The 25,299-nt window shown below is 41.5% G+C and overlaps 1 pseudogene; it reads left to right on the forward strand.

Annotated features, from left to right (window-relative positions):
- The first annotated feature begins 3,662 nt into the window (after positions 1 to 3,662).
- Positions 3,663 to 25,299, forward strand: part of LOC137209314 (PSME3-interacting protein pseudogene) — a 67,923-nt pseudogene continuing 46,286 nt past the window's right edge.

The following is a 25,299-nucleotide window of genomic DNA, read 5'->3' on the forward strand; positions in this document are numbered from 1 at the left end:
ACAAGAACTTTGAAAGTTCAGCAGCCCTAGCTCAGCCCCCATTAGAAATGCTCACTCAGCCGCAGCCACATGCCAAACAACCTTCTGTTTATTCCACTGCAGTTAATTCAAAGTCATGAGAGTGACACAGATGATTAAGTGCAAGAGCTGATGGTGTGTGCAGTGGGGTAGTCAGACTGAGTACATGCCCAAAGAAGAAAAATCACTCCAGTGATCCAGAGTCAGTAATCACACTTAAGAAAATGCACTGTTAAGGAAAGGCAGTTGTCCTGGATAACAGGATATTTTTCTTAGCTAGGAAATCCTATTTCAAATGAAGATATGAAGATGCATTGCTTTGAGATTTCTAAGGAGTGTCAGGAAATGCAACATAGGACTGGTTCCCAGGAAAAGGAATAAAGGTAGTAACAATTACTGTGCAACTACCAGGTATCATAGAATTTACCAGACATTTTAACATTATGATCTGATTCAATCCTCCCAAAGCCAAAGGTCACTAAAGAGTCAGTGGTAGCTACAACTTGAACTCAGTTCATGATTCCAAATCCATGGTCATCCTACTATACTAAACTCTTTAATATATTGAATAATATATTGACAAATTTGCCTTTAATAAGGCATTCTGAGTTTTCTTCCCAGAGTCTAATGCTGTACCAGATATATGATGTGGTTGCTGTAATGAGGTAATACAGGCAAATTAATCTGTGGAAGTGTTAAAGAATGTGTTTAGGGGCTTCCCTCGTGGCGCAGTGGTTGAGAGTCCGCCTGCCGATGTAGGGGACGTGGGTTCGTGCCCCGGTCCGGGAAGATCCCACATGCCGCGGAGCGGCTGGGCCCGTGAGCCATGGCCGCTGAGCCTGCGCGTCCGGAGCCTGTGCTCTGCAATGGGAGAGGCCACAACAGTGAGAGACCCGCGTACTGCAAAAAAAAAAAAAAATGTGTTTAATGGGACTGTCAGCAATTGCTTGGTGGTACCAGAGCTGCAAGTCCATGAACTTTTCAAGAAGAAAGCTGTGGGCAACCCATATTTTCAATCTGGAAATGATGGAGATAGCACTTAGATCTCAGCAACTACACTATAGTGCTTTCCCTGCAGATGGAGATGTGGACCTTACCTACATGATTCACAGGCTGAAACCTGCATATGTCAGGATGTATAAATTTATGTGATGAAAGAACCAAACAAGGAAATGCAACCTCAGCAGAGAACCTGGGGCAGACATGGAGACAGAAATAAGGAGATCTAGGACTGCTATAGAAAGCCAGGTGTAGGTAACAAAACTTCTGAGGAAAGGAGGGCGAAACCTGTGGGTATTAGACCATTAAGGGGAAACAGAAGTTACAAATGAAGAAAAGAGATGCCAGAGGTGCACACAAGCTGTCTTCAAAGTTAAACAGACTCAGAGTTTTAGCCTCTGTAGTCCTGGAAATAAAACAAGGACCAATGATTCAGTGCTACAGAAATTTGTGTCTTAGCCCATAGAAGAAACAACTAAAAACCAGATTCAACTTAAAATGGAATGAGTTGTGTGAGGTGGTAGGAAGATTCTTGTTAATGGAGATGCCATCTCACTCAGTAAACACACACAAACACCACAACACTTCTGGGCCACATTGCCATTGCCATGAGTACCATGAAGATATCATGTAATTCATGTGTTCTGTTATTTTCCCTAGTACCTCCTATCTTTCTCTATAGGAAAAGAGCTGCAATATTTGCTTCATGTTCTGAAAATTATCTTTCCTGACTTTTCTCTGCTTAGTACATGCCTCATTACTGTCCAGAGTAACTTGGACCCCGTCATGCTTTTTTTCTAATTACCCTATTTGGACATGTCATTGTTCCCACATTTGTCACTCTATAATATTAATACTTCCTCTTTAGCAGCATGTCAGTAGCTCACCTTCAAATGCAACCCATGAGATTTGTTGGGTTCCAACCGTGGGACAGTAAAGTACAAAGATCAAAAGCTAGAAGAGATTATGATGAAATATCCCCCTTGTCAATTATACATTGTTCTGTCTGAATCAGTATTTCCCTCATCTTTTAATTTATCCATTCTCAGGCCACAGCATATTTTTCTTTGCTTTTCAGGCCCATTTTAAGTTCATTGCATTAGTATTCTCAGGCTAGCTCATTTGGCCTCCATTGTTGTTCCTGGCACTTGATTTTGTTGTATTATCACTTTTGTATTCAAGGAACCATGGAATTATAGAGCTGGAAGAGATCCTAGAAATCATTTACAAGAAATGCCTCATTTTATAAATAGAAAACTATAGCTTCTTAGGAGTGATACGATTTGCCCAAGGTCATAGGAATGGCAGCAGACATGGAACCACTCTTTCAAGGGTATCATCCTGACTTCCTTGTCATAGGAAAATTGCCGATTTTCAGGTAATAATTGCTGATGACAACTGACCTACCCTGACACCTGCCATCTGACCATTCCTCTTACTTAGGCCCCAAGCAGCCAGGCTCTGATTATCTGACTAATTCATCTCTTAAAAACTATTATAGGAAAAAACTATACAGGCTTTTCTTCATCAAAGACAATCACTCCTTTTGATTTAAAAATCATTATAGAGAAGGCACCAGTTCAATAAGAAATCCAGTTATATTTACCTTTGGCAATATTGGGGTGTGTGTGTGTGTGTATGTGTGTGTGTGATAAAGGAGAAGGGGATTTAAAAGATTCATATGAACCAAAATCAAGTGACATAAATAATGTTAATTCTAAGAAGAAGGCATTTTTTCTTGTCCTGTGCCACTACCTAACATGGGGTTGTTTATTTAAAAAGTAGTATAAATTTGAACAAAACCTATCCGTTTTCTAAATCTGAAACAAAACAAAACTGGGATATCAAAAATCTCAGACCACATCTGTGCCATACATTTGTGTCTTTCATTCTGTTTGAGTTCCTAATCAGTGCTAAATTACTACAGATGGCACAGATACTGTCATCCTACAAACATCAATTCATCTAGAGATCAACCGGCCCACAGTCCATCCAGTGGGAGAAAAGAAACTGCTATTTACGGAGCACCAACTATGTGTTCAGCTCTTTCATATGCATTATCTTGTGTTAATGCCCATGACGATCTTGAGGGGTAGATATTGTTATTCCATTTGCCTTTAACAGATGAGGGAACTGAGATCATACACCTTAAAAATGGTAAAGCCAGAACTTGAATGAAGATCTGGTTAATCTCTTTTTTCTCTACACCATACTGCCTGTTCCCAAAGACCACCAATATACCACAGGATATTCACTGAGCAGGAGTGTGTCCAGCATTAGAAAATGAAGCAAAAGAAGGAGAGGACACTGTGGAAACAGAAGAATGTCCAGGTGGCTCAGCAGTCTGAGCAAGAAGAAGCATCTGCCAGCAGTGGAGGAGAGAGGTCAAGTGGGCTGCTCGAGCGAAGCAGCAAAACAGAGGCTGAGACAAGGTCCTCTTGTCAGTCCTCACCTTGAGCCTGGGCAGAATACCAACACCATCACACATGTTTTACGTAGGTGGGCCTTCTTTAGGAGCAAGGGGCAAGATGGGCAATTGATAGTTGGAGAGAAGGGATATAAGTATCCACCAATGCCCTGGATCCACTGCGTTCCTGATGGGGGCACAAGCAGGGTTCTCAAAACTTTTCTTACTAATGGGAGGCATGATTTATGACGGCGAAATCTTACACTATTCCAATCCAAATGTTGCCGTGCATACGGTATGCTAAGGGATTATAGGACTCAGAGACTTATTATTAAAAATGAAAACTATTTTCTAGGGACTGTCACCTGTAGATTTATAGAAACGTTCAGGGCCAGCCTTCTTCTCCCTGCCAAATATACCCAGTTTCAGAGTTGGAAGGGATTTTACATGTTTTCCTTATTTTCTTCCCTCCTTTACATTCTCTTTATCTTTTATTCCTTCCTTTCCTCGATTTTAAATTATTTTTAAAGTACTGTATTTACTGTGTGGTGGGTAATGAGTGAACTCAAAGAAGACAGGGAACCCACCAGAGAGGAGCTAGGGAGATGGGACATAATTATTTAAGCAAATAGCTAGTATTTTTATGGTGGTTCCTAGTATCCATATGTTAGGTCTTCACCTCTTTTCAATATTTGTCGCTTTCTCTCAAATCCTTTTTATCTTTTCATTTCTTTTTGATTTTTAAATTCTTCTACATTTTCACCTTCTGTTTCTCGAATGCATTATATGTTGGTTTTAGCCACTCTTGTGTTCCTTCTAGTTTAGTTTTCATTTCCAAATGATTTTTAAATTTCAAGCTCTTTCCCAAGTTCTGTACCCACGTTTCTGAGTGTATCTAATTTTGATTTAGTCTATGAAAATACAAATCAGAACAGTTGCCTCTGATGAGTAGTTGAGTTTTGACTGGAAAAGAAGCATAAAGGAACTTTCTGGAATGGTAGAAATATTCTGTATCTTGATCTTGGTTACATGAGTGTGACCATTTGTCAAAATTTATTGAGCCTCTATACTTGAGACTTGGACGTTTTATTATATACATAGGTTTTATCTCAAACTACGCACACGCATGTATATGTATTATTTTTAGGAAAAGAGCTTGGCAAAAATCACCCAGGGATGATGCTGGCAGTGTTACCTTAGTCCAAGTTGCGGCGAGCCGCCTCCGACCAGCAGAATGACGAGTCGCCACACGCAAGATTCTTCTCGTATCACACTTTATTGGAGCACAGCTTGGTTAAAGAAAAGATGGAAGGAAGACCCCGCAATCCTATAGCAGTCTGCTTATATAGGGATTAAGAACATGTGTCGCTCTGTGATTGGCTTTCGCTGATGGTGCGACTTGTGAGCCAGCATCGGATAGGTCGCTACTTTAAAACCTCATTAGTATACTTAGCGCAAGCGCAGTGGCCACAGGAAGGATGATTCAGCTTGCTTCAGCTTCCTGCTGCGTGGCAGTTAGCTGACCGCGCCCTACACCAAGTCATCTGAGTTCCACTTTTACTAATGTTATTTGCTCCTAAGGATTAGGAACCTGAAGATACTGAATGGGGTTACCATGGAGCTTAGCTAATACCATAGCATCTGGAGCATCAATGGAAATGTCCTTCAAGGACTTATTGGCTAGGGGTGCAGAAGATCCAGTGCTCCTTTTTAACTCTTTCGTGGGGCTCCTTTTCTATTGCCCAATTGAAAATTTTATGGAAACTGGTCAGCACTCATCATCAGAACAAGTCCTTTTCATGTGGCTATTCTGCCTCCGGTTCTGAGGAACAGTCTCTTCCCACGAGGCTAATGGGGCTTTTCTGGGATCGCTGCTCTGTCTGTAGCTTTTAGCATTGTGATTTCAGCCAGCCAAACTCACCTGTTACATAAATCCTGGCTGAGGTATTGGGTGGAGTCCTAGGGATCCAAGGTCCATGATACCTGCTCTCGAGTTGTTCTACCAGTTAAGGAGATCTTTGCAATCTTGAGCAGATGCTTGTGTTGAGAAGTCCAGCTATTTTTCCACAGGCTATGAGTCTACCCACTAGACTCAACGATAGTCTCAGCTGCTTCTTACACTGCTAGCGACAAATTATAGAGAAGCTGTAAGACATGCGTTGGTAGAGATAGTGAAGTTAAAGTGACCAACTTATCCTGGTGTAAACAGGACTTTCCCAGTTTTCACACTGAAAGTTTTGTGATCCAAGAACCCCCTCGTCCCAGGTAAAATAAATGATCAGTCACCCCAGGTGGCATCCTTGGGGCTCCTGATGCTCTAGGAATTGGGTCTACCTAAGCTTAATCTTCTCATTACCCATAGTATCTTAAAATGATCATTGACTTTTTTGTCTGATTATAAAAGTAATACAAACTGCTTGTTGAAAATTTATAAAGAAGAAAAATCACCAATAATACCCCCATTATGCTACATAAATAATTTTTCCCTGTGCTTTTTCATTGAGCAGTATATCATGAAAATTTATCTTTTAAATGTACATCAAAATGTTTTTTAGTGACTACCTGATAACCCATGTAACTAAATGTACTGTCATTTTAACCATTCCTCTTTGATTGAATTTGGTTTTTTTTTCCTGCTCTAGTTCCTTTCTACTTTAAATAAATGCTCTGATCAACATGCTTGTATACAAATCTTCTCTGTAATAGATGGGCAGTATCTATTGACCCCTACCTTGGATCTGCCTTCTTCTCTTAGTGTAACCAGTTGTCTTGGTTTACTTTGTTCTGAGGAGTTTCCTCGGATGCAGGACTTTCAGTGCCAAAACTGGGATAGTCCTAGGAACATCAGGACAGTTAGTCAGAATACCTTCACCTATCTCTGAGGTCACAGGCATCTTATGGACTCAGTATTAAGGCATATTAATAGCTTCTAGTTCTGAGCTTAATGTCAGGGACTCCATGTTATCTAGAGCAGTGGTCTTTGCACTGTGTCCAGAGAAGTAGTACAGTAACAAGAGCTCTGGACAGACCTGAGATGGGGAAGCTGGTATGAATGGGAAGAGTAGATAAGGGCAAAGCTGGCAGAATTACAGGATTGCAACCTCTGCCTCAACCTCAGCAGCTCTACTTTCACTCAGTTTACGCAAACATTCTCTCTAGCCCTCCCAAGAGCCTTGCCAAGGGGGTATCCTCAATCTTAATCTAAAAAATTTAGGCTCAGAAAGGCAAAGTGACTGCATAAGCCCACCAAGTAAAACTCCCAGGATTCAAGGCCAGGTTTCCTGAGCTCCAAAGCTAGAGGCTTTTCCATTATCCAGTGAAGAGTTGATGGAGAATGACATGCTGTCTCACTACATCCTGGATTGGGAGATGGAGTGCTCTGATGTTTCAGGGACACGGTTGTCCTCTAGCTCAATATCTGCGCACTCAGTCTCCTCTGGAGGAGAGAATCAAATGACAAAGTGTAAGCTCTTCAGGAGTCTTGGAAACTTACAATGGCACCCTGCAGATTGGGACCCTGTCCAGCTGGAAGGCAGAGACTATTCAAGAATTCATCAGAGTGAAACTGAGCCAAACCATTTTATTGAAGCTTGGTCTGATGGGATAACTTGGCTTTACAGGTCACATCCCAGTCTGTGTTTGTCAAGGAGGAATATCACATGGCATGGTGATGGAAAAATCTAGTACAGAGTGGAGGTTGGCCTTATAAAAAGTGACTCTAAGGTCCAGGTGTAGGGCGCAAATGGGACACAATAACGTAATTTGTTGAATTCCAGAAACTAACCACATTGAAGTACTCCAGGTTGCAGGTAAGGCAGAGCCACAGCAAGGGGTCAGCCCAGACAGTGGCAACCTTCTACATAGATCTGTCCATGCATAGCGGCCAGCCTCAAGCTGGGGCTATGGTGGAACCATCCAACCCCAAAGAGGTGACTCGTATGAGCAATGCTAGATGTAGCAGGCTGGTGTTCAAGGATAGGAGGAGACCATCCACAAAAGCCCAGGCTTGTGGGTGAGGCTAATGCAGAAGGCCGTATGCAAGGGCTGTGTAAGGGCCCACACACCTGCCCTGACTAAGCGCACAGAGCCAGGGGCTGGGTGTCAGGGAAGCAGACTTGTGGAGACAACAGAGGTTCCCAGAAATCTTGGCAGGGCCACTTGAGTTTGGGTTTTAGGGCAAGACTTCATTTACCAGACAGTGCCTGAGGAGACAGGAAGCAAAGGAAAAGGGGGCTAAGCGTTAATAAAGATCTGGACTCAACTCTGTGAGGATTGGCTCAGACGCCAAAGCAGGCAGTGTGACACAGGATGAGCCCGATCATGGTAGTCACCAAGGTTGCAGCTCCACTGCTGGATCTGTGGTTACCTTTTGTCCAGTTAAGATCCATGCCCCAGGCTAACTCACTTCTCTGTTAATGCTGTTTAAATTACAAAAAGAAGACCTGCTCCTTGCAAAAACTTCAAACAGAAGTTCCTAAAGGAAAAAAGTAAAAGTTCACCTTTTCCATAATCCCACTCCACATATAATCAATAAAATCAACCTGGTGTGTACCCTTGCACATATTTTTCATCTATTTTAACAAAAATATAACTCTATACATCGCACTCTACAATTAAATTTTTTTATTTAACATACCAGAGACACCTTTTCTATGTCAGTATGTATAAAGCTAATTTATTATTTCTAACTGAGGCACTCATTTTCATAGTATTGATATAATACATGTAACAGTTTTCCCAACTAGTGAATATTTTTATTTTTAAATTTTTCTTTAATTCTACCAACATCAGCATTCGCCCCAGTCATCCTTTTTCATCATTTTGGCAGGGCCACTCCAAGACAGTAAGACATCTGATTCCCCACCTACCAGGTTTAGAAAATGATGATGGGGACTTCCCTGGTGGTGCAGTGGTTAAAAATCCACCTGCCAATGCAGGGGACATAGGTTCGAGCCCTGGTCCGGGACGCTTCCACATGCCACGGAGCAACTAAGCCCGTGTGCCACAACTACTGAGCCTGCTCTCTAGAGCCCACGAGCCACAACTACTGAAGCCTGCGTGCCTAGAGTCCGTGCTCTGCAGCAAGAGAAGCCGTCGCAATAAGAAGTCCCCGCACCACAATGAAGAATAGCCCCTGCTCACCACAACTAGAGAAAGCCCACGTGCAGCAACGAAGACCCAGTGCAGCCAAAAATAAATTAATTAAATAGATAAATTTATTAAAGAAAATGATGATGGACCTGATTAACAAAGAATTAATTCTAGCAGAGGGAGGAGAAAGGAGGGAAAGGAGGAGGAAGAGACTGGATACAGGGGCTCTGAGTATTTTCATAGTCAGATTTATTGCACTTAGGGATGGTTTGTTATAGTGGAAAACACATGGGTCTGAAGGGAATTAGGAGACCTGGATCTGGGTTTCTTGTTATCACTTACTGGTTATCTCTGTTGGCCATGAATCGCATCTCATTATCTATTGAAGGAGACTGGATTAGATGACCCCTAACTGTGGTTATTCTATGGATTATTTAATGCACATAGATTAAAATTTAGGTGTTAGAGGTAGATATGTGTGTGTGCGCAAATGTGCATGCCCATGTATCTGTGAAAAAGAAAGAGTGAAGAAGAATGAGAATATAAAAGGATTAAAGAGAAAGAAACAGTAGCAAAGAACAAATATTTAACAGCTTTCATATCCTGAACTTGAGACTCTGGTTCTTATATAATCAATATTTCTAATGCTCAGAGAAAATGGGTCTGTAAACATCAATTTCCATATTACGACTCAAGACAATAAATATTATGCATATTTTTAAAAAACTGTTGGACAGACTGCTGAGAGGGAGGTAACTTAACACATGTATTTGGATATTGTCAGTCTTGGAGATTTTGTCTCCAGTTTTATGGGAACTGAGAGGATTTAAGAATTAGCGATGAGGAATCTACTTTTAACACCATGTTTAAAGCTTTCCAATAGAATAATAAGGTTAATGAAGACAAGTCTAAGTGAAAAGGAAATTATCACTTGATCCTTCAAGTATGTGTTCTGAATGAAGTTTCACTGGAGTGAAAAGTTGAGATGTCGGGGGAAAAAAACATTTTTTAAAAAAAAATCCATTGCCTGAAAAACCATTGTTCTTCATCAGTGCTGCTCCACTCCCCTTTGACTGTCATACTGAAGAATTGTATTTCTATTTAGTTAATTTTTTTCTTTGACATAATATATGAGAAATAATGGGTTGACACCTCCTAGAGAAATGGAAATAAAAACAAAAATAAACAAATGGGACCTAATGAAACGTAAAAGCTTTTGAACAGCAAAGGAAACCATAAACAAGATGAAAAGACAACCCTCAGAATGGGAGAAAATATTTGCAAATGAAGCAACTTACACAGGATTAATCTCCAAAATTTACAAGCAGCTCATGCAGCTCAATATCAAAAAAAAAACAAACAACCTAATCCAAAAATGGGCAGAAGACCACATTTCTCCAAAGAAGATACACAGATTGCCAGATATACATGAAAGGCTGCTCAACATCACTAATGTTAGAGAAATGCAAATGAAAACTACAATGAGGTATCACGCCACACCAGTCAGAATGAACATCAGCAAAAAATCTACAAACAATAAATGCTGGAGAGGTTGTGGAGAAAAGGGAACCCTCTTGCACTGTTGATGGGAATGTAAATTGATACAGGCACTATGGAGAACAGTATGGACGTTCCTTAAAAAACTATAAATAGAACTACCACATGACCCAGCAATCCCACTACTGGGCATACACCCTGAGAAAACCATAATTCGAAAAGAGTCATGTACCACAATGTTCATTGCAGCTCTATTTACAATAGCCAGGACATGGAAGCAACCTAAGTGTCCATCGAAAGACGAATGGATAAAGAAGATGTGGCATATATATACAATGGAATATTACTCAGCCATAAAAAGAAACGAAATTGAGTTATTTGTAGTGAGGTAGATGGACCTAGAGTCTGTCATACAGAGAGAAGTAAGTCAGAAAGAGAAAAAAAATGCTGCATGTTAACACATATATATGGAATCTAAAAAAAAAAAAGGTTCTGAAGAACCTAGGGGCAGGACTGGAATAAAGACACAGACATAGAGAATGGACTTGAGGACATGGGGAGGAGGAAGGGTAAGGTGGGACGATGTGAGAGACTGGCATGGACATATATACACTACCAAATGTGAAATAGATAGCTAGTGGGAAGCAGCTGCATAGCACAGGGAGATCAGCTCGGTGCTTTGTGACCACCTAGAGGGGTGGGATAGGGAGGGTGGGAGGGAGACGCAAAAGGCAGGAGATGTGGGGATATATGTATATGTATAGCTGATTCACTTTGTTATAAAGCAGAAACTAACACACCGTTGTAAAGCAGTTATACTCTAATAAAGATGTTTAAAAAAAATAAAGATAAGGATACAAAGAAAAAAAAAGAAATAATGGGTCAAGAAACAGAGCCAGTGATGATATTTGTGAGAAGCTTACAAGGATTTTACTGTTTATTGGGTTTCCAGAATAGGTTGCACACTTCACTGAAGGGGTAGCCTTAGCATAAATGTATTCCAGAACCTTCAGTCCAGCTATTCGCCCACCTTATTTCTCTCTTATGGTGCCACTCATCCCCATACCCATTTACCTACTTTCTTTTCTCTCTCCTTTTCTCCAGTCATTCTCTCCTTCCTTCCTTCATCATTTCCTCCACCCATTCATTCATTCTGTTGAATCAATGATTTTTGCTATATCTCAGGCCCCATGCATGGCACTGGGGATGCCAAGGCAGACGAACATGATTCCCACCTTCCAGGAGTTCCCATCCTCATCCTTGACCTCTGCTATACCCTTTTATTTTGGCTTTTGTTATCCTTTCTCTCCACCTCTTTGTAAGTTCAGTGGATTCCTGTTCTCTTCTTCAAGCCCTTCAATCTTCCATAGGTTTGTAACAGGAACAAACACCAATTTATTCTTGCTTCATGTATTAGTTTCTTTTTGCTGCTGTAACAAATTACCAGAAACTTGTCAAACTAATCAACCAACCAGGATGCATTGAGGATATACTTTATTTACAGCACTCTGAGGGACCCTAGGGTGGGATACGCCACCGTGCCTTCTTAAAAAAGGTGGCAGTATGGTTAGGGAATCTGTATATGAACACAAGAAAGATTAAATAATAATAGAAGATATTGGTTCATCACCACTGAAGTCATAATACTCACCCCAATTAATTGCCCTATGACTGGTACTGCCATTCAGGAGGTAAAGGGTGTTGCAGACCGAAGTGAAATTGGATGGTTTCACAGAAGGGAAAGGATTTGAGTGGGGCTTTGAAAAAGAAGAGTTTGATTTAGGCAACCTGTGAGGAGAGAGAGGTGTAGTTTATTCTGAGCAAACCCTTTGGATTCTTCCCCCAGTGACCTTCAGAGATCTTGTTTTCTCTTAGGGAAGTGTTCAGAGCAAGGCAAGCTAAGTCAGCCACAAGAATACAACCAGGAAATACTGCTGTCTCCCACCCGCTCCCCTCTGACAGCCTACCTCCTTGCCAGGCTTTCTCTCCTCCTTCCCATATCTCAACATGATACAAAGCAGCCTTTCTTTTTTCTGAGATTATCTAGAAGCAGTGCCTCATAATTATAGTAATCTTATCTCCTTTGAATTCACCAAAATTACTCTTTTTCTTTATATCAGAACCGTGGCTACATGACAGACATTATGGTAAGCTTTGTGTAATGGTACAATGTTGTTTTTTTAAAGTGACATCTGCTCACATAGACTAATATTCTAACCTGTCTGACTAATTTGGTGGGAATATATCCAACAGACCCATGTGAATGGGTGGGGGTGGAGGATGCAGGAAGAGGGAAGCATTTGGAAGGATATTTTTCAGTTATTTATTTTTTTAAACATCTTTATTGGAGTATAATTGCTTTACAATGGTGTGTCAGTTTCTGCTTTATAACAAAGTGAATCAGTTTTACATGTACATATGTCCCCATATCTCTTCCCACTTGCCTCTCTCTCCCTCCCACCCTCCCTATCCCACCCCTCTAGGTAGTCACAAAGCACCGAGCTCATCTCCCTGTGCTATGCGGCTGCTTCCCACTAGCTATCTATTTTATGTTTGGTAGTGTATATATGTCCATGCCACTCTCTCACTTTGTCCCAGCTTACCCTTCCACACCCGCCCCCGTATCCTCAAGTCCATTCTCCAGTAGGTCTGCATCTTTATTCCCGTCTTGCCCCTAGGTTCTTCTGACCATTTTCATTCTTTTTTTTTCTTAGATTCCATATATATGTGTTAGCATATGGTATTTATTTTTCTCTTTCTGACTTTCTTCACTCTGTACGACAGTCTCTAGGTCCATCCACCTCACTACAAATAACTCAGTTTCATTCCTTTTTATAGCTGAGTAATACTCCATTGTATATATGTGCCACATCTTCTTTATCCATTGATCTGTTCATGGACACTTAGGTTGCTTCCATGTCCTGGCTATTGTAAATAGAGCTGCAGTGAACATGTTGGTACATGACTCTTTTTGAATTATAGTTTTCTCGGGTTATATGCCCAGTAGTGGGATTGCTGGGTCATATGGTAGTTCTATTTGCAGTTTTTAAAGGAACCTCCATACTGTTCTCCATAGTGGCTGTATCAACTTACATTCCCACCAACAGTGCAAGAGGGTTCCCTTATCTCCACACCCTCTCCAGCATTTATTGTTTGTAGATGTTTTCATGGCCATTCAGACTAGTGTGAGATGATACCTCATTGTAGTTTTGACTTGCGTTTCTCTAATGATCAGTGATGTTGAGTATTCTTTCATGTTTGTTGACAATCTGTATATCTTTGGAGAAATGTCTATTTAGGTCTTCTGCCCATTTTTAGATTGGGTTGTTTGTTTTTTTAATATTGAGCTGCATGAGTTGCTTGTATGTTTTGGAGATTAATCCTTCGTCAGTTGCTTCATTTGCAAATATTTTCTCCCATTCTGAGGGTTATCTTTTCATCTTCTTTATGGTTTCCTTTGCTGTGCAAAAGCTTTTAACTTTCATTAGGTCCCATTTGTTTATTTTTGTTTTTATTTCCATTACTCTAGGAGGTGGGTCAAAAAGGATCTTGCTGTGATTTATAGCACAGAGTGTTCTGCCTGTGTTTTCCTCTAAGAGTTTGATGGTGTCTTGCCTTAAATTTAGGTCTTTATTCCATTTTGAGTTTATTGTTGTGTATGGTGTTAGGGAGTGTTCTAATTTCATTATTTAAATGTAGCTGTCCAGTTTTCCCAGCACCACTTATTGAAGAGGCTGTCTTTTCTCCACTGTATATGCTTGCCTCCTTTATCAAAGATAAGGTGACCATATGTGCGTGGGTTTATCTCTGGGCTTTCTATCCTGTTTCATTGATCTATATCTCTGTTTTTGGGCCAGTACCATATTGTCTTGATTACTGTAACTTTGTAGTATAGTTTGCAGTCAGGGAGCATGATTCCTCCAGCTCCATCTTTCTTTCTCAAAATTGCTTTGGCTATTCGGGGTCTTTTATGTTTCCATACAAATTGTGAAATTTTTTGTTCTAGTTCCATGAAAAATGCCAGTGGTAGTTTGATAGGGATTACATGGAATCTGTAGATTGCTTTGGGTAGTAGAGTAATTTTCACAATGTTGATTCTTCCAATCCAAGAACATGGTATATCTCTCCATCTATTTGTATCATGTTTAATTTCTTTCATCAGTGTCTTATAATTTTCTGCATACAGGTCTTTTGTCTTCTTAGGTAGGTTTATTCCTAGATATTTTTTTGTTGTTGTTGCAATGGTAAATGGGAGTGTTTTCTTAATGTCACTTTCAGATTTTTTCATCATTAGTGTCTAGGAATTTAAGAGATTTCTGTGCATTAATTTTGTATTGTACTACTTTACCAAATTCATTGATTAGCTCTAGTAGTTTTCTAGTAGCATCTTTAGGATTCTCTATGTATAGTATCATGTCATCTGCAGTGACAGCTTAACTTTTTCTTTTCTGATTTGGATTCCTTTTATTTCTTTTTATTCTCTGATTGCTGTGGCTAAAACTTCCAAAACTATGTTGAATAACAGTGGTGAGAGTAGGCAACCTTGTCTTGTTCCTGATCTTAGTGGAAATAGTTTCACTTTTTCACCATTGAGGATGATGTTGGCTGTGGTTTCGTCATTTTTGGCCTTTATTATGTTGAGGAAAGTTCCCTCTATGCTTACTTTCTGGAGGTTTTTAATCACAAATGGGTGTTAAATTTTGTCAAAAGCTTTCTCTGCATCTATTGAGATGATCATACGGTTTTTCTCCTTCAGTTATTTAATATGGTTTATCACGTTGATTGATTTGCATATATTGAAGAATCCTTGCCTTCCTGGGATAAACCCCACTGGATCATAATTTATGATCCTTTTAATGTGCTGTTGGATTCTGTTTGCTAGTATTTTGTTGAGGATTTTTGCATCTATGTTCATCAGTGATATTGGCCTGAAGTTTTCTTTCTTTGTGACATATTTGGTTTTGGTATCAGAGTGAAGGTGGCCTCGTAGAATGAGTTTGGGAGTGTGCCTCCCTCTGCTATATTTTGGAAGAGTTTGAGAAGGATAGGTGTTAGCTCTTCTCTAAATGTTTGATACAATTTGCCTGTGAAGCCATCAGGTCCTGGGCTTCAGTTTGTTGGAAGATTTTTAATCACACTTTCAATTTCAGTGCTTGTGATTGGTCTGTTCATATTTCCTGTTTCTTCCTGGTTCAGTCTTGGCACGTTGTGCATTTCTAAGAATTTGTCCATTTCTTCCAGGTTGTCCATTTTATTGGCATATAGTTGCTTGTAGTAATCTCTCATGATCATTTGTATTTCTGCAGTGTCAGTTGTTACTTATATTTCTGCAGTGTCAGTTGTTACTTATCCTTTTTCATTTCTAATTCTATTGATTTGAGTCTTCTCCTTTTTTTTCTTGATGAGCCTGGCTAATGGTTTATCAATTTTGTTTATCTTCTCAAAGAACCAGCTTTTAGTTTTATTGATCTCTGCTATTGTTTCCCATCATTTCTTTTTCATTTATTTCTGATCTGATCTTTATCATTTCTTTCCTTCTGCTAACTTTGGGGTTTTTTTGTTCTTCTTTCTCTAATTGCTTTAGCTGTAAGTTTAGGTTGTTTATTTGAGATGTTTCTTGTTTCTTCAGGTAGGCTTGTATAGCTATAAACTTCCCTGTTAGTACTGCTTTTGCTTCATCCCATAGGTTTTGGGTCATTGTGTTTTCATTATCATTTGTTTCTAGGTATTTTTTATTTCCTCTTTGATTTCTTCAGTGATCTCTTGGTTATTAAGTAGTGTGTTGTTTAGCCTCCATGTGTTTGTATTTCTTACAGATATTTTCCTGTAATTGATATCTAGCCTCATAGCGTTGTGGTCAGAAAAGATACTTGATACAATTTCAATTTTCTTAAATTTACCAAGGCTTGATTTGTGACCCAAGATATGATCTATCCTGGAGAATGTTCCATGAGCACTTGAGAAGAAAGTGTATTCTGTTGTTTTTGGATGGAATGTCCTATAAATATTAATTAAGTCCATCTTGTTTAATGTATCATTTAAAGCTTGTGTTTCCTTATTTTTTTTCATTGTGATCTGTCCATTGGTGAAAGTGGGGTGTTAAAGTCCCCTACTATGACTCTATTACTGTTGATTTCCCCTTTTATGGCTGTTAGTATTTGCCTTATGTATTGAGGTGCTCCTATGTTTGGTGCATAAATATTTACAATTGTTATATCTTCTTCTTGGATTGATCCCTTGATCATTATGTAGTTTCCTTCTTTGTCTCTTGTAATAATCTGTGTTTTAAAGTCTATTTTGTCTGTTATGAGAATTGCTACTCCAGATTTCTTTTGATTTCCATTTGCATGGAATATCTTTTTCCATCCCCTCACTTTCAGTCTGTATGGGTCCCTAGGTCTGAAGTGGGTCTCTTGTAGACAGCACATATATGGGTCTTGTTTTTGTATCCATTCAGCCAGTCTGTGTCTTTTGGTTGGAGCATTTAATCCATTTACGTTTAAGGTAATTATCGATGTGTATGTTCCTGTTACCATTTTCTTAATTGTTTTGGGTTTATTATTGTAGGTCTTTTCCTTTCTTGTGTTTCCTGCCTAGAGTAGTTCCTTTCGCATTTGTTGTAAAGCTGGTTTTGTGGTGCTGAATTCTCTTAGCTTTTGCTTGTCTGTAAAGCTTTTAATTTCTCCATCAAATTTGAATGAGATTCTTGCTGGGTAGAGTAATCTTGTTTGTAGGGTTTTCTCTTTCATCACTTTAAATATGTCCTGTCACTCCCTTCTGGCTTGCAGAATTTCTGCTGAAAGATCAGCTGTTAACTTTATGGGGATTCCCTTATGTGTTACTTGTTATTTTTCCCTTGCTGCTTTTAATATTTGCTCTTTGTATTTAATTTTTGATAGTTTGATTAATATGTGTCTTGGCATGTTTATCCTTGGAGTTATCCTGTATGGGACTCTCTGTGCTTCCTGGACTGGATTAAGTATTTCCTTTCCCATATTAGGGATGTTTTCAACTATAATCTCTTCAAATATTTTCTCAGTCCCTTTCTTTTTCTCTTCTTCTTCTGGGACCCCTATAATTCAAATGTTGGTGTGTTCAATGTTGTCTCTGAGGTCTCTGAGACTGTCCTCTATTCTTCTCATTCTTTTTTTCTTTAATCTGCTCTGCAGTAGTTATTTCCACTATTTTATTTTCCTGGTCACTTATCCGTCCTTCTGCCTCAGTTATTCTGCTATTGATCCCTTATAGAGAATTTTAAATTTCATTTATTGTGTTGTTCATCTCTGTTTGCTCTTTAGTTCTTCTAGGTCCTTGTTAAACATTTCTTGTATTTTCTCCATTCTATTTCCAAGATTTTGGATCATCTTTACTATCATTATTCTGAATTCCTTTTCAGGTAGTCTGCCTATTTCCTCTTCATTTGTTAGGTCTGGTGGGTTTTTGCCTTGCTCCTTCACCTGCTGTGTGTTTCTCTGTCTTCTCATTTTCCTTAACTTTTACTGTGTTTGGGGTCTCTTTTTCACAGGCTGAAGGTTCGTAGTTTCCTTTGTTTTTGGTGTCTCTCCCCAGTGGCTAAGGTTGATTCAGTGGGTTGTGTAGGCTTCCTGGTGGAGGGGACTAGTTCCTGTGTTCTGGTGGATGAGGCTGGATCTTGTCTTTCTGGTGGGCACGTCTACGTCTGGTGGTGTGCTTTGGGGTGTCTGTGGCCTTATTATGATTTTAGGCAGCCTCTGTGGTAATGGATGGGGTTGTGTTCCTGTCTTGCTAGTTGTTTGGCATAGGGTGTCCAGGAGTATAGCTTGCTGGTCATTGAGTGAAGCTGGGTCTTGGTGTTGAGATGGAGAGCTCTGGGAGATTTTTGTCGTTTGATATTACGTGGAGCTGGGAGGTCTCTTGTGGACCAGTGTCCTGAAGTTGGCTCTCCCACCTCAGAGGCACAGCACTGATGCCTGGGCCTGTCATCCGCACAGCTCAGAAGAAAAGGGAGAAAAGAAAGAAAGAAGGAAAGAAGAAGATAAAATAGCATACAGTAAAATAAAATAAAGTTATTAAAATAAAAAATAGTTATTAAGATAAAAAAATTTTTTAAGTAAAAAAAAAAACAAAACCGGACAGACAGAACCCTAGGACAAATGGTAAAAACAAAGCTATACACACAAAATCACACACAGAAGCATACACATACACACTCACAAAAAGAGGAAAAGGGGAAAAAATCATAAATCTTGCTCTCAAAGTCCACCTCCTCAATTTGGGATGATTCGTTGTCTATTCATGTGTTCCACAGATGCAGGGTACATCAAGTTGATTGTGGAGCTTTAATCCGCTGCTTCTGAGGCTGCTGGGAGAGATTTCCCTTTCTCTTCTTTGTTCTCACAGCTCCCGGGGTTCAGCCTTGGATTTGGCCCCGCCTCTGCGTGTAGGTCGCTGGAGGGCGTCTATTCTTCCCTCAGACAGGACGGGGTTAAAGGAGCAGCTGCTTCGGGGGCTCTGGCTCACTCAGGCTGGGGGGAGGGAGGCGTGCGGATGCAGGGCAAGCCTGCAGCGGCAGAGGACATAGTGACGTTGCACCAGCCTGAGGCGCGCCGTGAGTTCTCCGGGGGAGTTGTCCCTGGATCCCAGGACCCTGGCAGTGGCGGGCTGCACAGGCTCCCGGGAGGGGAGGTTTGGATAGTGACCTGTGCTCGCACACAGGCTTGTTGGTGGTGGCAGTAGCGGCCTAGGCGTCTCATGCTCGTCTCGGGGGTCCGCGTTTTTAGCCGCGGCTCGCACCCGTCTCTGGAGCTCCTTTAAGCACCGCTCTTAATCCACACTCTCCTCGCGCACCAGGAAACAAAGAGGGAAGAAAAAGTCTCTTGCCTCTTCGGCAGGTCCAGACTTTTCCCCAGACTCCCTCCCGGCTAGCCGTGGCGCACTAACCCCCTGCAGCCTGTGTTCACGGTGCCAAGCCCAGTCCTCTCCCTGTGATCCACCTAAGCCCGAGCCTCAGCTCCCAGCCCCGCCCGCCCCGGCGGGTGAGCAGACAAGCCTCTCGGGCTGGTGAGTGCCGGTCAGCCCTGATCCTCTGCGCGGGAATCTCTCCACTTTTCCCTCCGCACCCCTGTTGCTGTGCTCTCCTCCGCAGCTCCGTCTCCGAAGCTTTCCCTCCACCACCCCCCCGTCTCCACCCGCGAGGGGGCTTCCTAGTGTGTGGAAGCTTTTCCTCCTTCACAGCTCCCTCCCACTGGTGCAGGTCCCATCCCTATTCTTTTGTCTCTGTTTATTCTTTTTTCTTTTGCCCTACCCAGGCACGTGGGGAGTTTCTTGCCTTTTGGGAGGTCTGAGGTCTTCTGCCAGCATTCAGTAGGTGTTCTGTAGGAGTTTTTCCACATGTAGATGTATTTCTGATGTATCTGTGGGGAGGAAGGTGATATCCACGTCTTACTCTTCCACCATCTTGAAGCTCCCTTTTCTGATTTTCAGTTTTTTAGATCAAGAGTATGAGTATTTCATTTCGTGCAGCAGGGCAGTGCACATTCGTTGTAGTAGTGGTCATGTCTAATTCTCTCTTAATGTCTGAAAGGTACCATGTTTCAGGATGGGTGAAGATGGTCATGCTTCTCAAATACATTTTGATTACCTTGGTGATTCTCATCCATATCCTTGTCCCCCACAACCTGGAGTTTCATCAGTTCATCTCCTCTCCAACTGTGCTCTCTGCAAGTGAATCCCTTTGAGAGTCCATCTGTATATTTCACAATACCTTCCTGCTTTCAAAATCTGTGATTTCATCTGTCTAGTGGCCTTCCTCTTCTCAGGGCACTGAGAAGCACATGGTTTTCTGTCCATTTACTACCTTCAGTGAGGGCATCTATGTGCCAGGCCTTGGGGACACAAGTGTGGGTAAGTCAGAACTTTGTCCCCCAAAGAGCTTACAGTCTTGTAGGGCCATGATCAAGGGAAGCCCCAGGATACTAAAAGACTGACACCCAAAGCAGAGCATCAGAGGGGAGGTGATACTCAGTACAGTGCAATATGTTCATCTGTGTTTATAAACTTCCAACTTCTCTCTATGGCTATTTCATAATATCCTAACTCCCCTGTCTGGATTTCTAGGTCCTGCATAATCTGATCCCACCAGACATAACCACCCCATCTCTCTCCCTGCCATCACAAATCATCTGCTCCTGTTAGGTAACCTATCCCCCTTGCTTTTCCCTGTACACCCTCTTATTCTTAACCCTGGGTCTTTGCTCACATGTTCTGTCTAAATGAACCTTCTACTACCACCTCCACCAATAACACCAGCAACCATTCTCAGACCCATTTCACTCTCTGAGACCAACTCACTTCCTAATTCTTTCTGAAGCTCCCTCCAACCACACCAAACATTCTACAACTTTTTCTGAACTCTCACAGTACTTGAGCTATAAGTACAACTTAGATAACATATGTGAAAGTAATAGTTATTGGGTTGGCCAAAAAGTTCATTCGGGCTTTTCCATAACACCTTATGGAAAACTCGAACGAAATTTTGGGCCAACCCAACAAAAATTTGGAAAGCACGATGCAAATGTAAAGAATTGCTGTTATCTTTAACTGGTAGGAGAGCTTTTAATGCCTTCATCAACATTGGCTGTATTTCTTTACGGAAGTTAGTTCTTTATCTGTAATATAGGAAAAACCTATGTTGACATTACAGGGCTGTTATAAGGATTAATCATATATTGGCATGCATGTAAGCTGTCTGACTTGTGATGGGCAGCTCTTGATGGAATGATGATAGCAGTAAGGGTGTTGTTTTTTTCTCAGAGAGGATGTGTTTTTCCTCGTTCCTTTTATTGTGCAATAGGCCAGGATTGATGTGCCTTTGGAGGTGAGAGGAACAAAATTTGTCTTACGAAAGAAAGGTTATCATAAGGATAAAATTAAATATCCTTCAGAGCTCTGCAACTTTCATCTCAAAATTCAAAGAAGAATTATAATATTGTAATGGTGATGACTCCCCATTTCCTGTGTCACCCCTGCTTGGCAAGAAGACAGTGGTTTGGCCCTGACACTCCCTTAGAGACTAAGGGATCATTGTTCTCTAGTGGACAGTGTTTATCAGAATTGAAGGCACTCACCAGCTGAGGGAAGTGGAGATGAAGGAGAGGGGCAGGGTGGCAGCTGCTCTCTCTGGAAGGTAGTGACTTTCTGACCTTTAGAATTAAAATGTTTTCCAGTGCAGTGCTTAGATGCTGAGCCATCAGCACAGAATAGTGTTTGTAAACTGGAGTGATTTCACCTACAATCCCTAACCCCCACCCCACCAAGGGGCATTTCACAAGATCTGAAGACATTTTTGGTCATCATAACTTGACCAGGACGGGGGTTCTACGGCATCTAATGGGTAGAGGCCAAGGATGCAGCTAAACATCCTGCAGTCCACAAGACAGCACTCCAACTAAAATTATCTGGCCCAAAATGTCAGTAGTGTGGAGCTCAAGAAACCCTGCATTGGAAGCAGTTCTAACCCATAGCTCTGAGTTCCGCTAATCCTGTGCTGAATTATCTGAGCCCCAAACCACTTCTTCCTTTGTGTCTTCCCTACACCCAGGGTCCAGAAAGACCAAATTGGCATTAATTAATAGAAATCAATCAGCAAACCTTGAAGATCCAGAACAAATGTCACTTCCTCTGTGAATTCTCCCCTAGATAGTGTATCCCCTTCTATGCTGGACAGCGTTTGACCACCTTACTTACAACTGGGGGATTTTAATACAAGGAGTTGATTTCAGGAGATGGAAGAGCTTAAAAACCAAACAGGTTGATGAAGCAATCCAGAGGTTAACACCAGCAAGAAGCCATTACCACCAGAGGACTGGAAAGATGAAGAAAGGAGGTAGTGTTTCTAGAGCCGAGGGGCCTGTAGGAGCTGGAACCTCAGACAGACACAGTCATCCTTGGAATCGCTGCATGAAGACAGAAGGAGACAGGAAAAAAAATACCTCAGTTGCTCCCTTCCTGCTACCTACTAATCTCTCACCAGTGTTTCCCAATGACTGAATCCAGTGAAAGTCAGCTGGCAAGGGAGCTTGGGGGATACAGCCTCCAAGGGTCAGCCCTTTGTCCAAACAGAGAAAAGCAGAAAAAAGAGGAGGAAAGGGTCTAAGGTCAAAGAGGACCAAGACCAAAACAGCACCCAGTGCAATTTGGATCCACATCTTCTGTGGCTCTGGCCATATTGTCTCGTAGTATTATTTATAGTATTATTCGCTTCCCTTTTCTCTTTTTCTATGGGCTGGAATGCAGATGTAATGACAGTGGCTGGAGCAGCCACCTTGGGCCACAAAATGAATGATGTAGTCTGAGGATGGCAAAGCAACAAAGCAGAAGAAGCCTGGATTCCTCATCATTGTGGAACTACAATGCTGCCCACCTAGACTTCTATGTGAGAGAGAAATAAACTTTTACTATGATTAATCCATTTCCATTATTACTTGGGATCTCTCTGTTATAGAGCCGAAACAAAATCCTAATTAATACAATGCCCTTTCCTCCTGGATCTTGATATCCAAAGCACATTAGAGATTCTCTTTCATTCACTCATTCTCAGTCCAGAAACTAACAAAAGCAGAGACAGCGCCATGGCAATATCACGTTTTAGGGATGTCTTTTGGGCATGTAAAATTTTATGTAACGTCTCAAATCAACTTGCTTGAGCAGATATTTATTTTTTTATCCCTATATTCAAAAATAAAATCTCAGTCAGTAATAAACAGTAGAGAAAGAAGAAAAATACAAAATGACAAATGGAATAGTGTTTCTCAGACTCTTGGATAGCAATGAAATCACCTGGAGAACTTGTTAAAACAGATTCCTGGACCCTAGACTCAGAGATTCTGATTTAGTATATTTGGGGTGAGGCTGAGATTTCACATTTCTAACAGGCTCCCGAGTGATGCTGCTAGCCCAGCAACTACACTTCCAGTAGCATTATTTTAGAATATAATGCCCAAAGAATGGAGACGAGTTGATGAAAACTGTCCATTGTCCTAGACGCAATGTAAATGTAGGGCCTTTGAAAATGCCATGAGTGAAACGTGTAAAAAGCTAAGGTTAGCCGTATTCCTGCAGTAGAAAGATCACTAAAGAACCGGTAGGAAAACAGAAATTAAGTGGGTGGCTTGGATAAAGGATCTATGTCACTAGACGAAAGGGAGATTCTCGAACCTACAAAGATCCTGAGAGTGCTGGGGGAATGGCTGCCAGTCTGTGGTCAGCTTATCCACCAGTCCTGTCAGCCAGCTCAGCCACGGAAACAGAGAGGCACTCTTACAGCTTGGCAATTGCCATGGTCTCTTGTGAGAGGTGCCAGGGATGGGGTTGGGGTGGAGACTTGGGAGACTTGGGGACACCTTAGACCCCTTTTCAATCCATCACAAATAAGCAGTAGAATATAAGCTAAAAAAAAAAAAGTTCTCACATTTGAGCAGAGTTTCAACGCAAGTCTCCTAGCCAGCCCTTTTCCAACTACATTACTATCCAGAGTACTTCCTACACAGAAATACTGACATTCCACTGCCAAGGAGCGTGGGTTAAAATCTTCTCTCTCCCCAAACCCCAACCCGCGGTAATCTAATCCACTTCTGTGAAGAGTGTGTGAGATTTCACAGAGACAGCAGGGCAGAATAAGTGATCCGGAAATAAATTATTGGCTGTCTAAACATAGACCCCAAATTTAGATATTGACAGAGCTTAACATAAAACTTCCTTCCTCCTCCTTTCTTTTCCTGTTTCTTCTCCTTCCTCCTTTATTTCTCGTTCTCTGCACATCTGCAACTTCTACCCTCCATCCCCACCCCTTTCAACAATCAGTGAGCTTTTTAGCAGGATTTAACTTCATCCTGAGCGCTTCTCTCTCTTCTGGACTAAACTGGCAGAACTCAAAGATGCATACAGCACCCTCCTTCCATAACTGAATCTGTACTGGGCCTTTCTCTTAACGTGGTTGGCCTGGAAGGACTGCGTCATCTGTGCCTCAGGGGCCCCTTCACACCATCCCTGGGTCTGAATGTCCCAATCAGAGGATTCGGACCAGGGACCAGCTTCCTGGCCTGCTTTATCTGTGAGCTGGCTGCCTGAAACATTTCTGCCAGTTCAGAGATTGAGTCTGCACGGTGCCAAACTTACATATCATGCATAAAGATCATTTCTCCTCAACTGCCCCAGAGTAAGACTTTGTAAAGCGTTTATTAGGAGAGCGTTCATGACTTATCTCCACTTCCCCGAAAAACAAAACCCGTCATGGAAAATCTTATCCCTAACTTAGAATTTGGGAATTCTGAGGTCAGGTTTCTGAAATTCCTCTCTTTTTTTTGGTCATACGATCTATGTGCCAAACATGCTGTCATACTTCTGGGCCCAGAGCTCTGTCTGGTATCATCTGGAGACTTCACTGGAATTGCTTAGACAGCTATGTCTCTCTCTCTCTTTCTCTCTCTCTCTCTCCCTCCCCTCCCTCCCCCTCAGTCCCATGTCTCTTCTCCACGTGGCCTCTCCACATGGACCCTCCAGCAGGAAAGCCAGGCTTCTTACACGACGGCACATGGCTTCCAAAAGTGAGGGTTCCAACAGTGAGGGCTACAAGTCTTCTTAATGTCTAAGCAGACGTAGAACTGGAGCAGAGTCACTTCCACTTCCTTCTATTTGTTAACAGGAGTCCAGCCCTGATTCAGTGTGGGAGAGGACCACACAAGAGCATCAAGTATCGGGACGTGTGGTTCACTGGGGGACCTTCCTTAGAGACTAGCTATCACAGCTGAATATTCCAGTATGCCAAAATCTCCTAAACCCTGATGAGGACTACTAGTGTTCACCAATATCTGTGTTCTCCTTGTTTTCCTTGGGCACGCCAAACTTTCCAGCCTCCTTTGAAATTAGGTGTGGCCCCGTCAATGAGTTTGGTCTGATAGGATGCGCATGGAAGTGCCAAAGGCCCCACTTCCAGGCCTGGCCTATCCGAGTGCCCCACTAGGTTTAGTATCCATTACTGGCTCTTGCCTGAACCAATCTTAACTAGGATGCTTGCAGAATGATAGATTTCTAACTCCAGCATTTCCTCCAGTCAGTGCTCAGACTTACTCTAGGCAAGAGCCCTCTCTTCTCACCCATTTATTTATTTGTTTACTTATCTGTTGATTATCAGTGACCTTCTTATTGCCGTTAATTATTTTGGTGTTGACATTGTCCCAGATTTGGTCAGTGAGAGACCCTTCAAGTAGGATCTGTGTCTTTTTTGTGTGTTTTAACTTCCTTATTTTCTA

Source organism: Pseudorca crassidens, chromosome 2, assembly GCF_039906515.1.
Source record: "Pseudorca crassidens isolate mPseCra1 chromosome 2, mPseCra1.hap1, whole genome shotgun sequence".
In the NCBI taxonomy this organism is placed as follows: Eukaryota; Metazoa; Chordata; class Mammalia; order Artiodactyla; family Delphinidae; genus Pseudorca; species Pseudorca crassidens.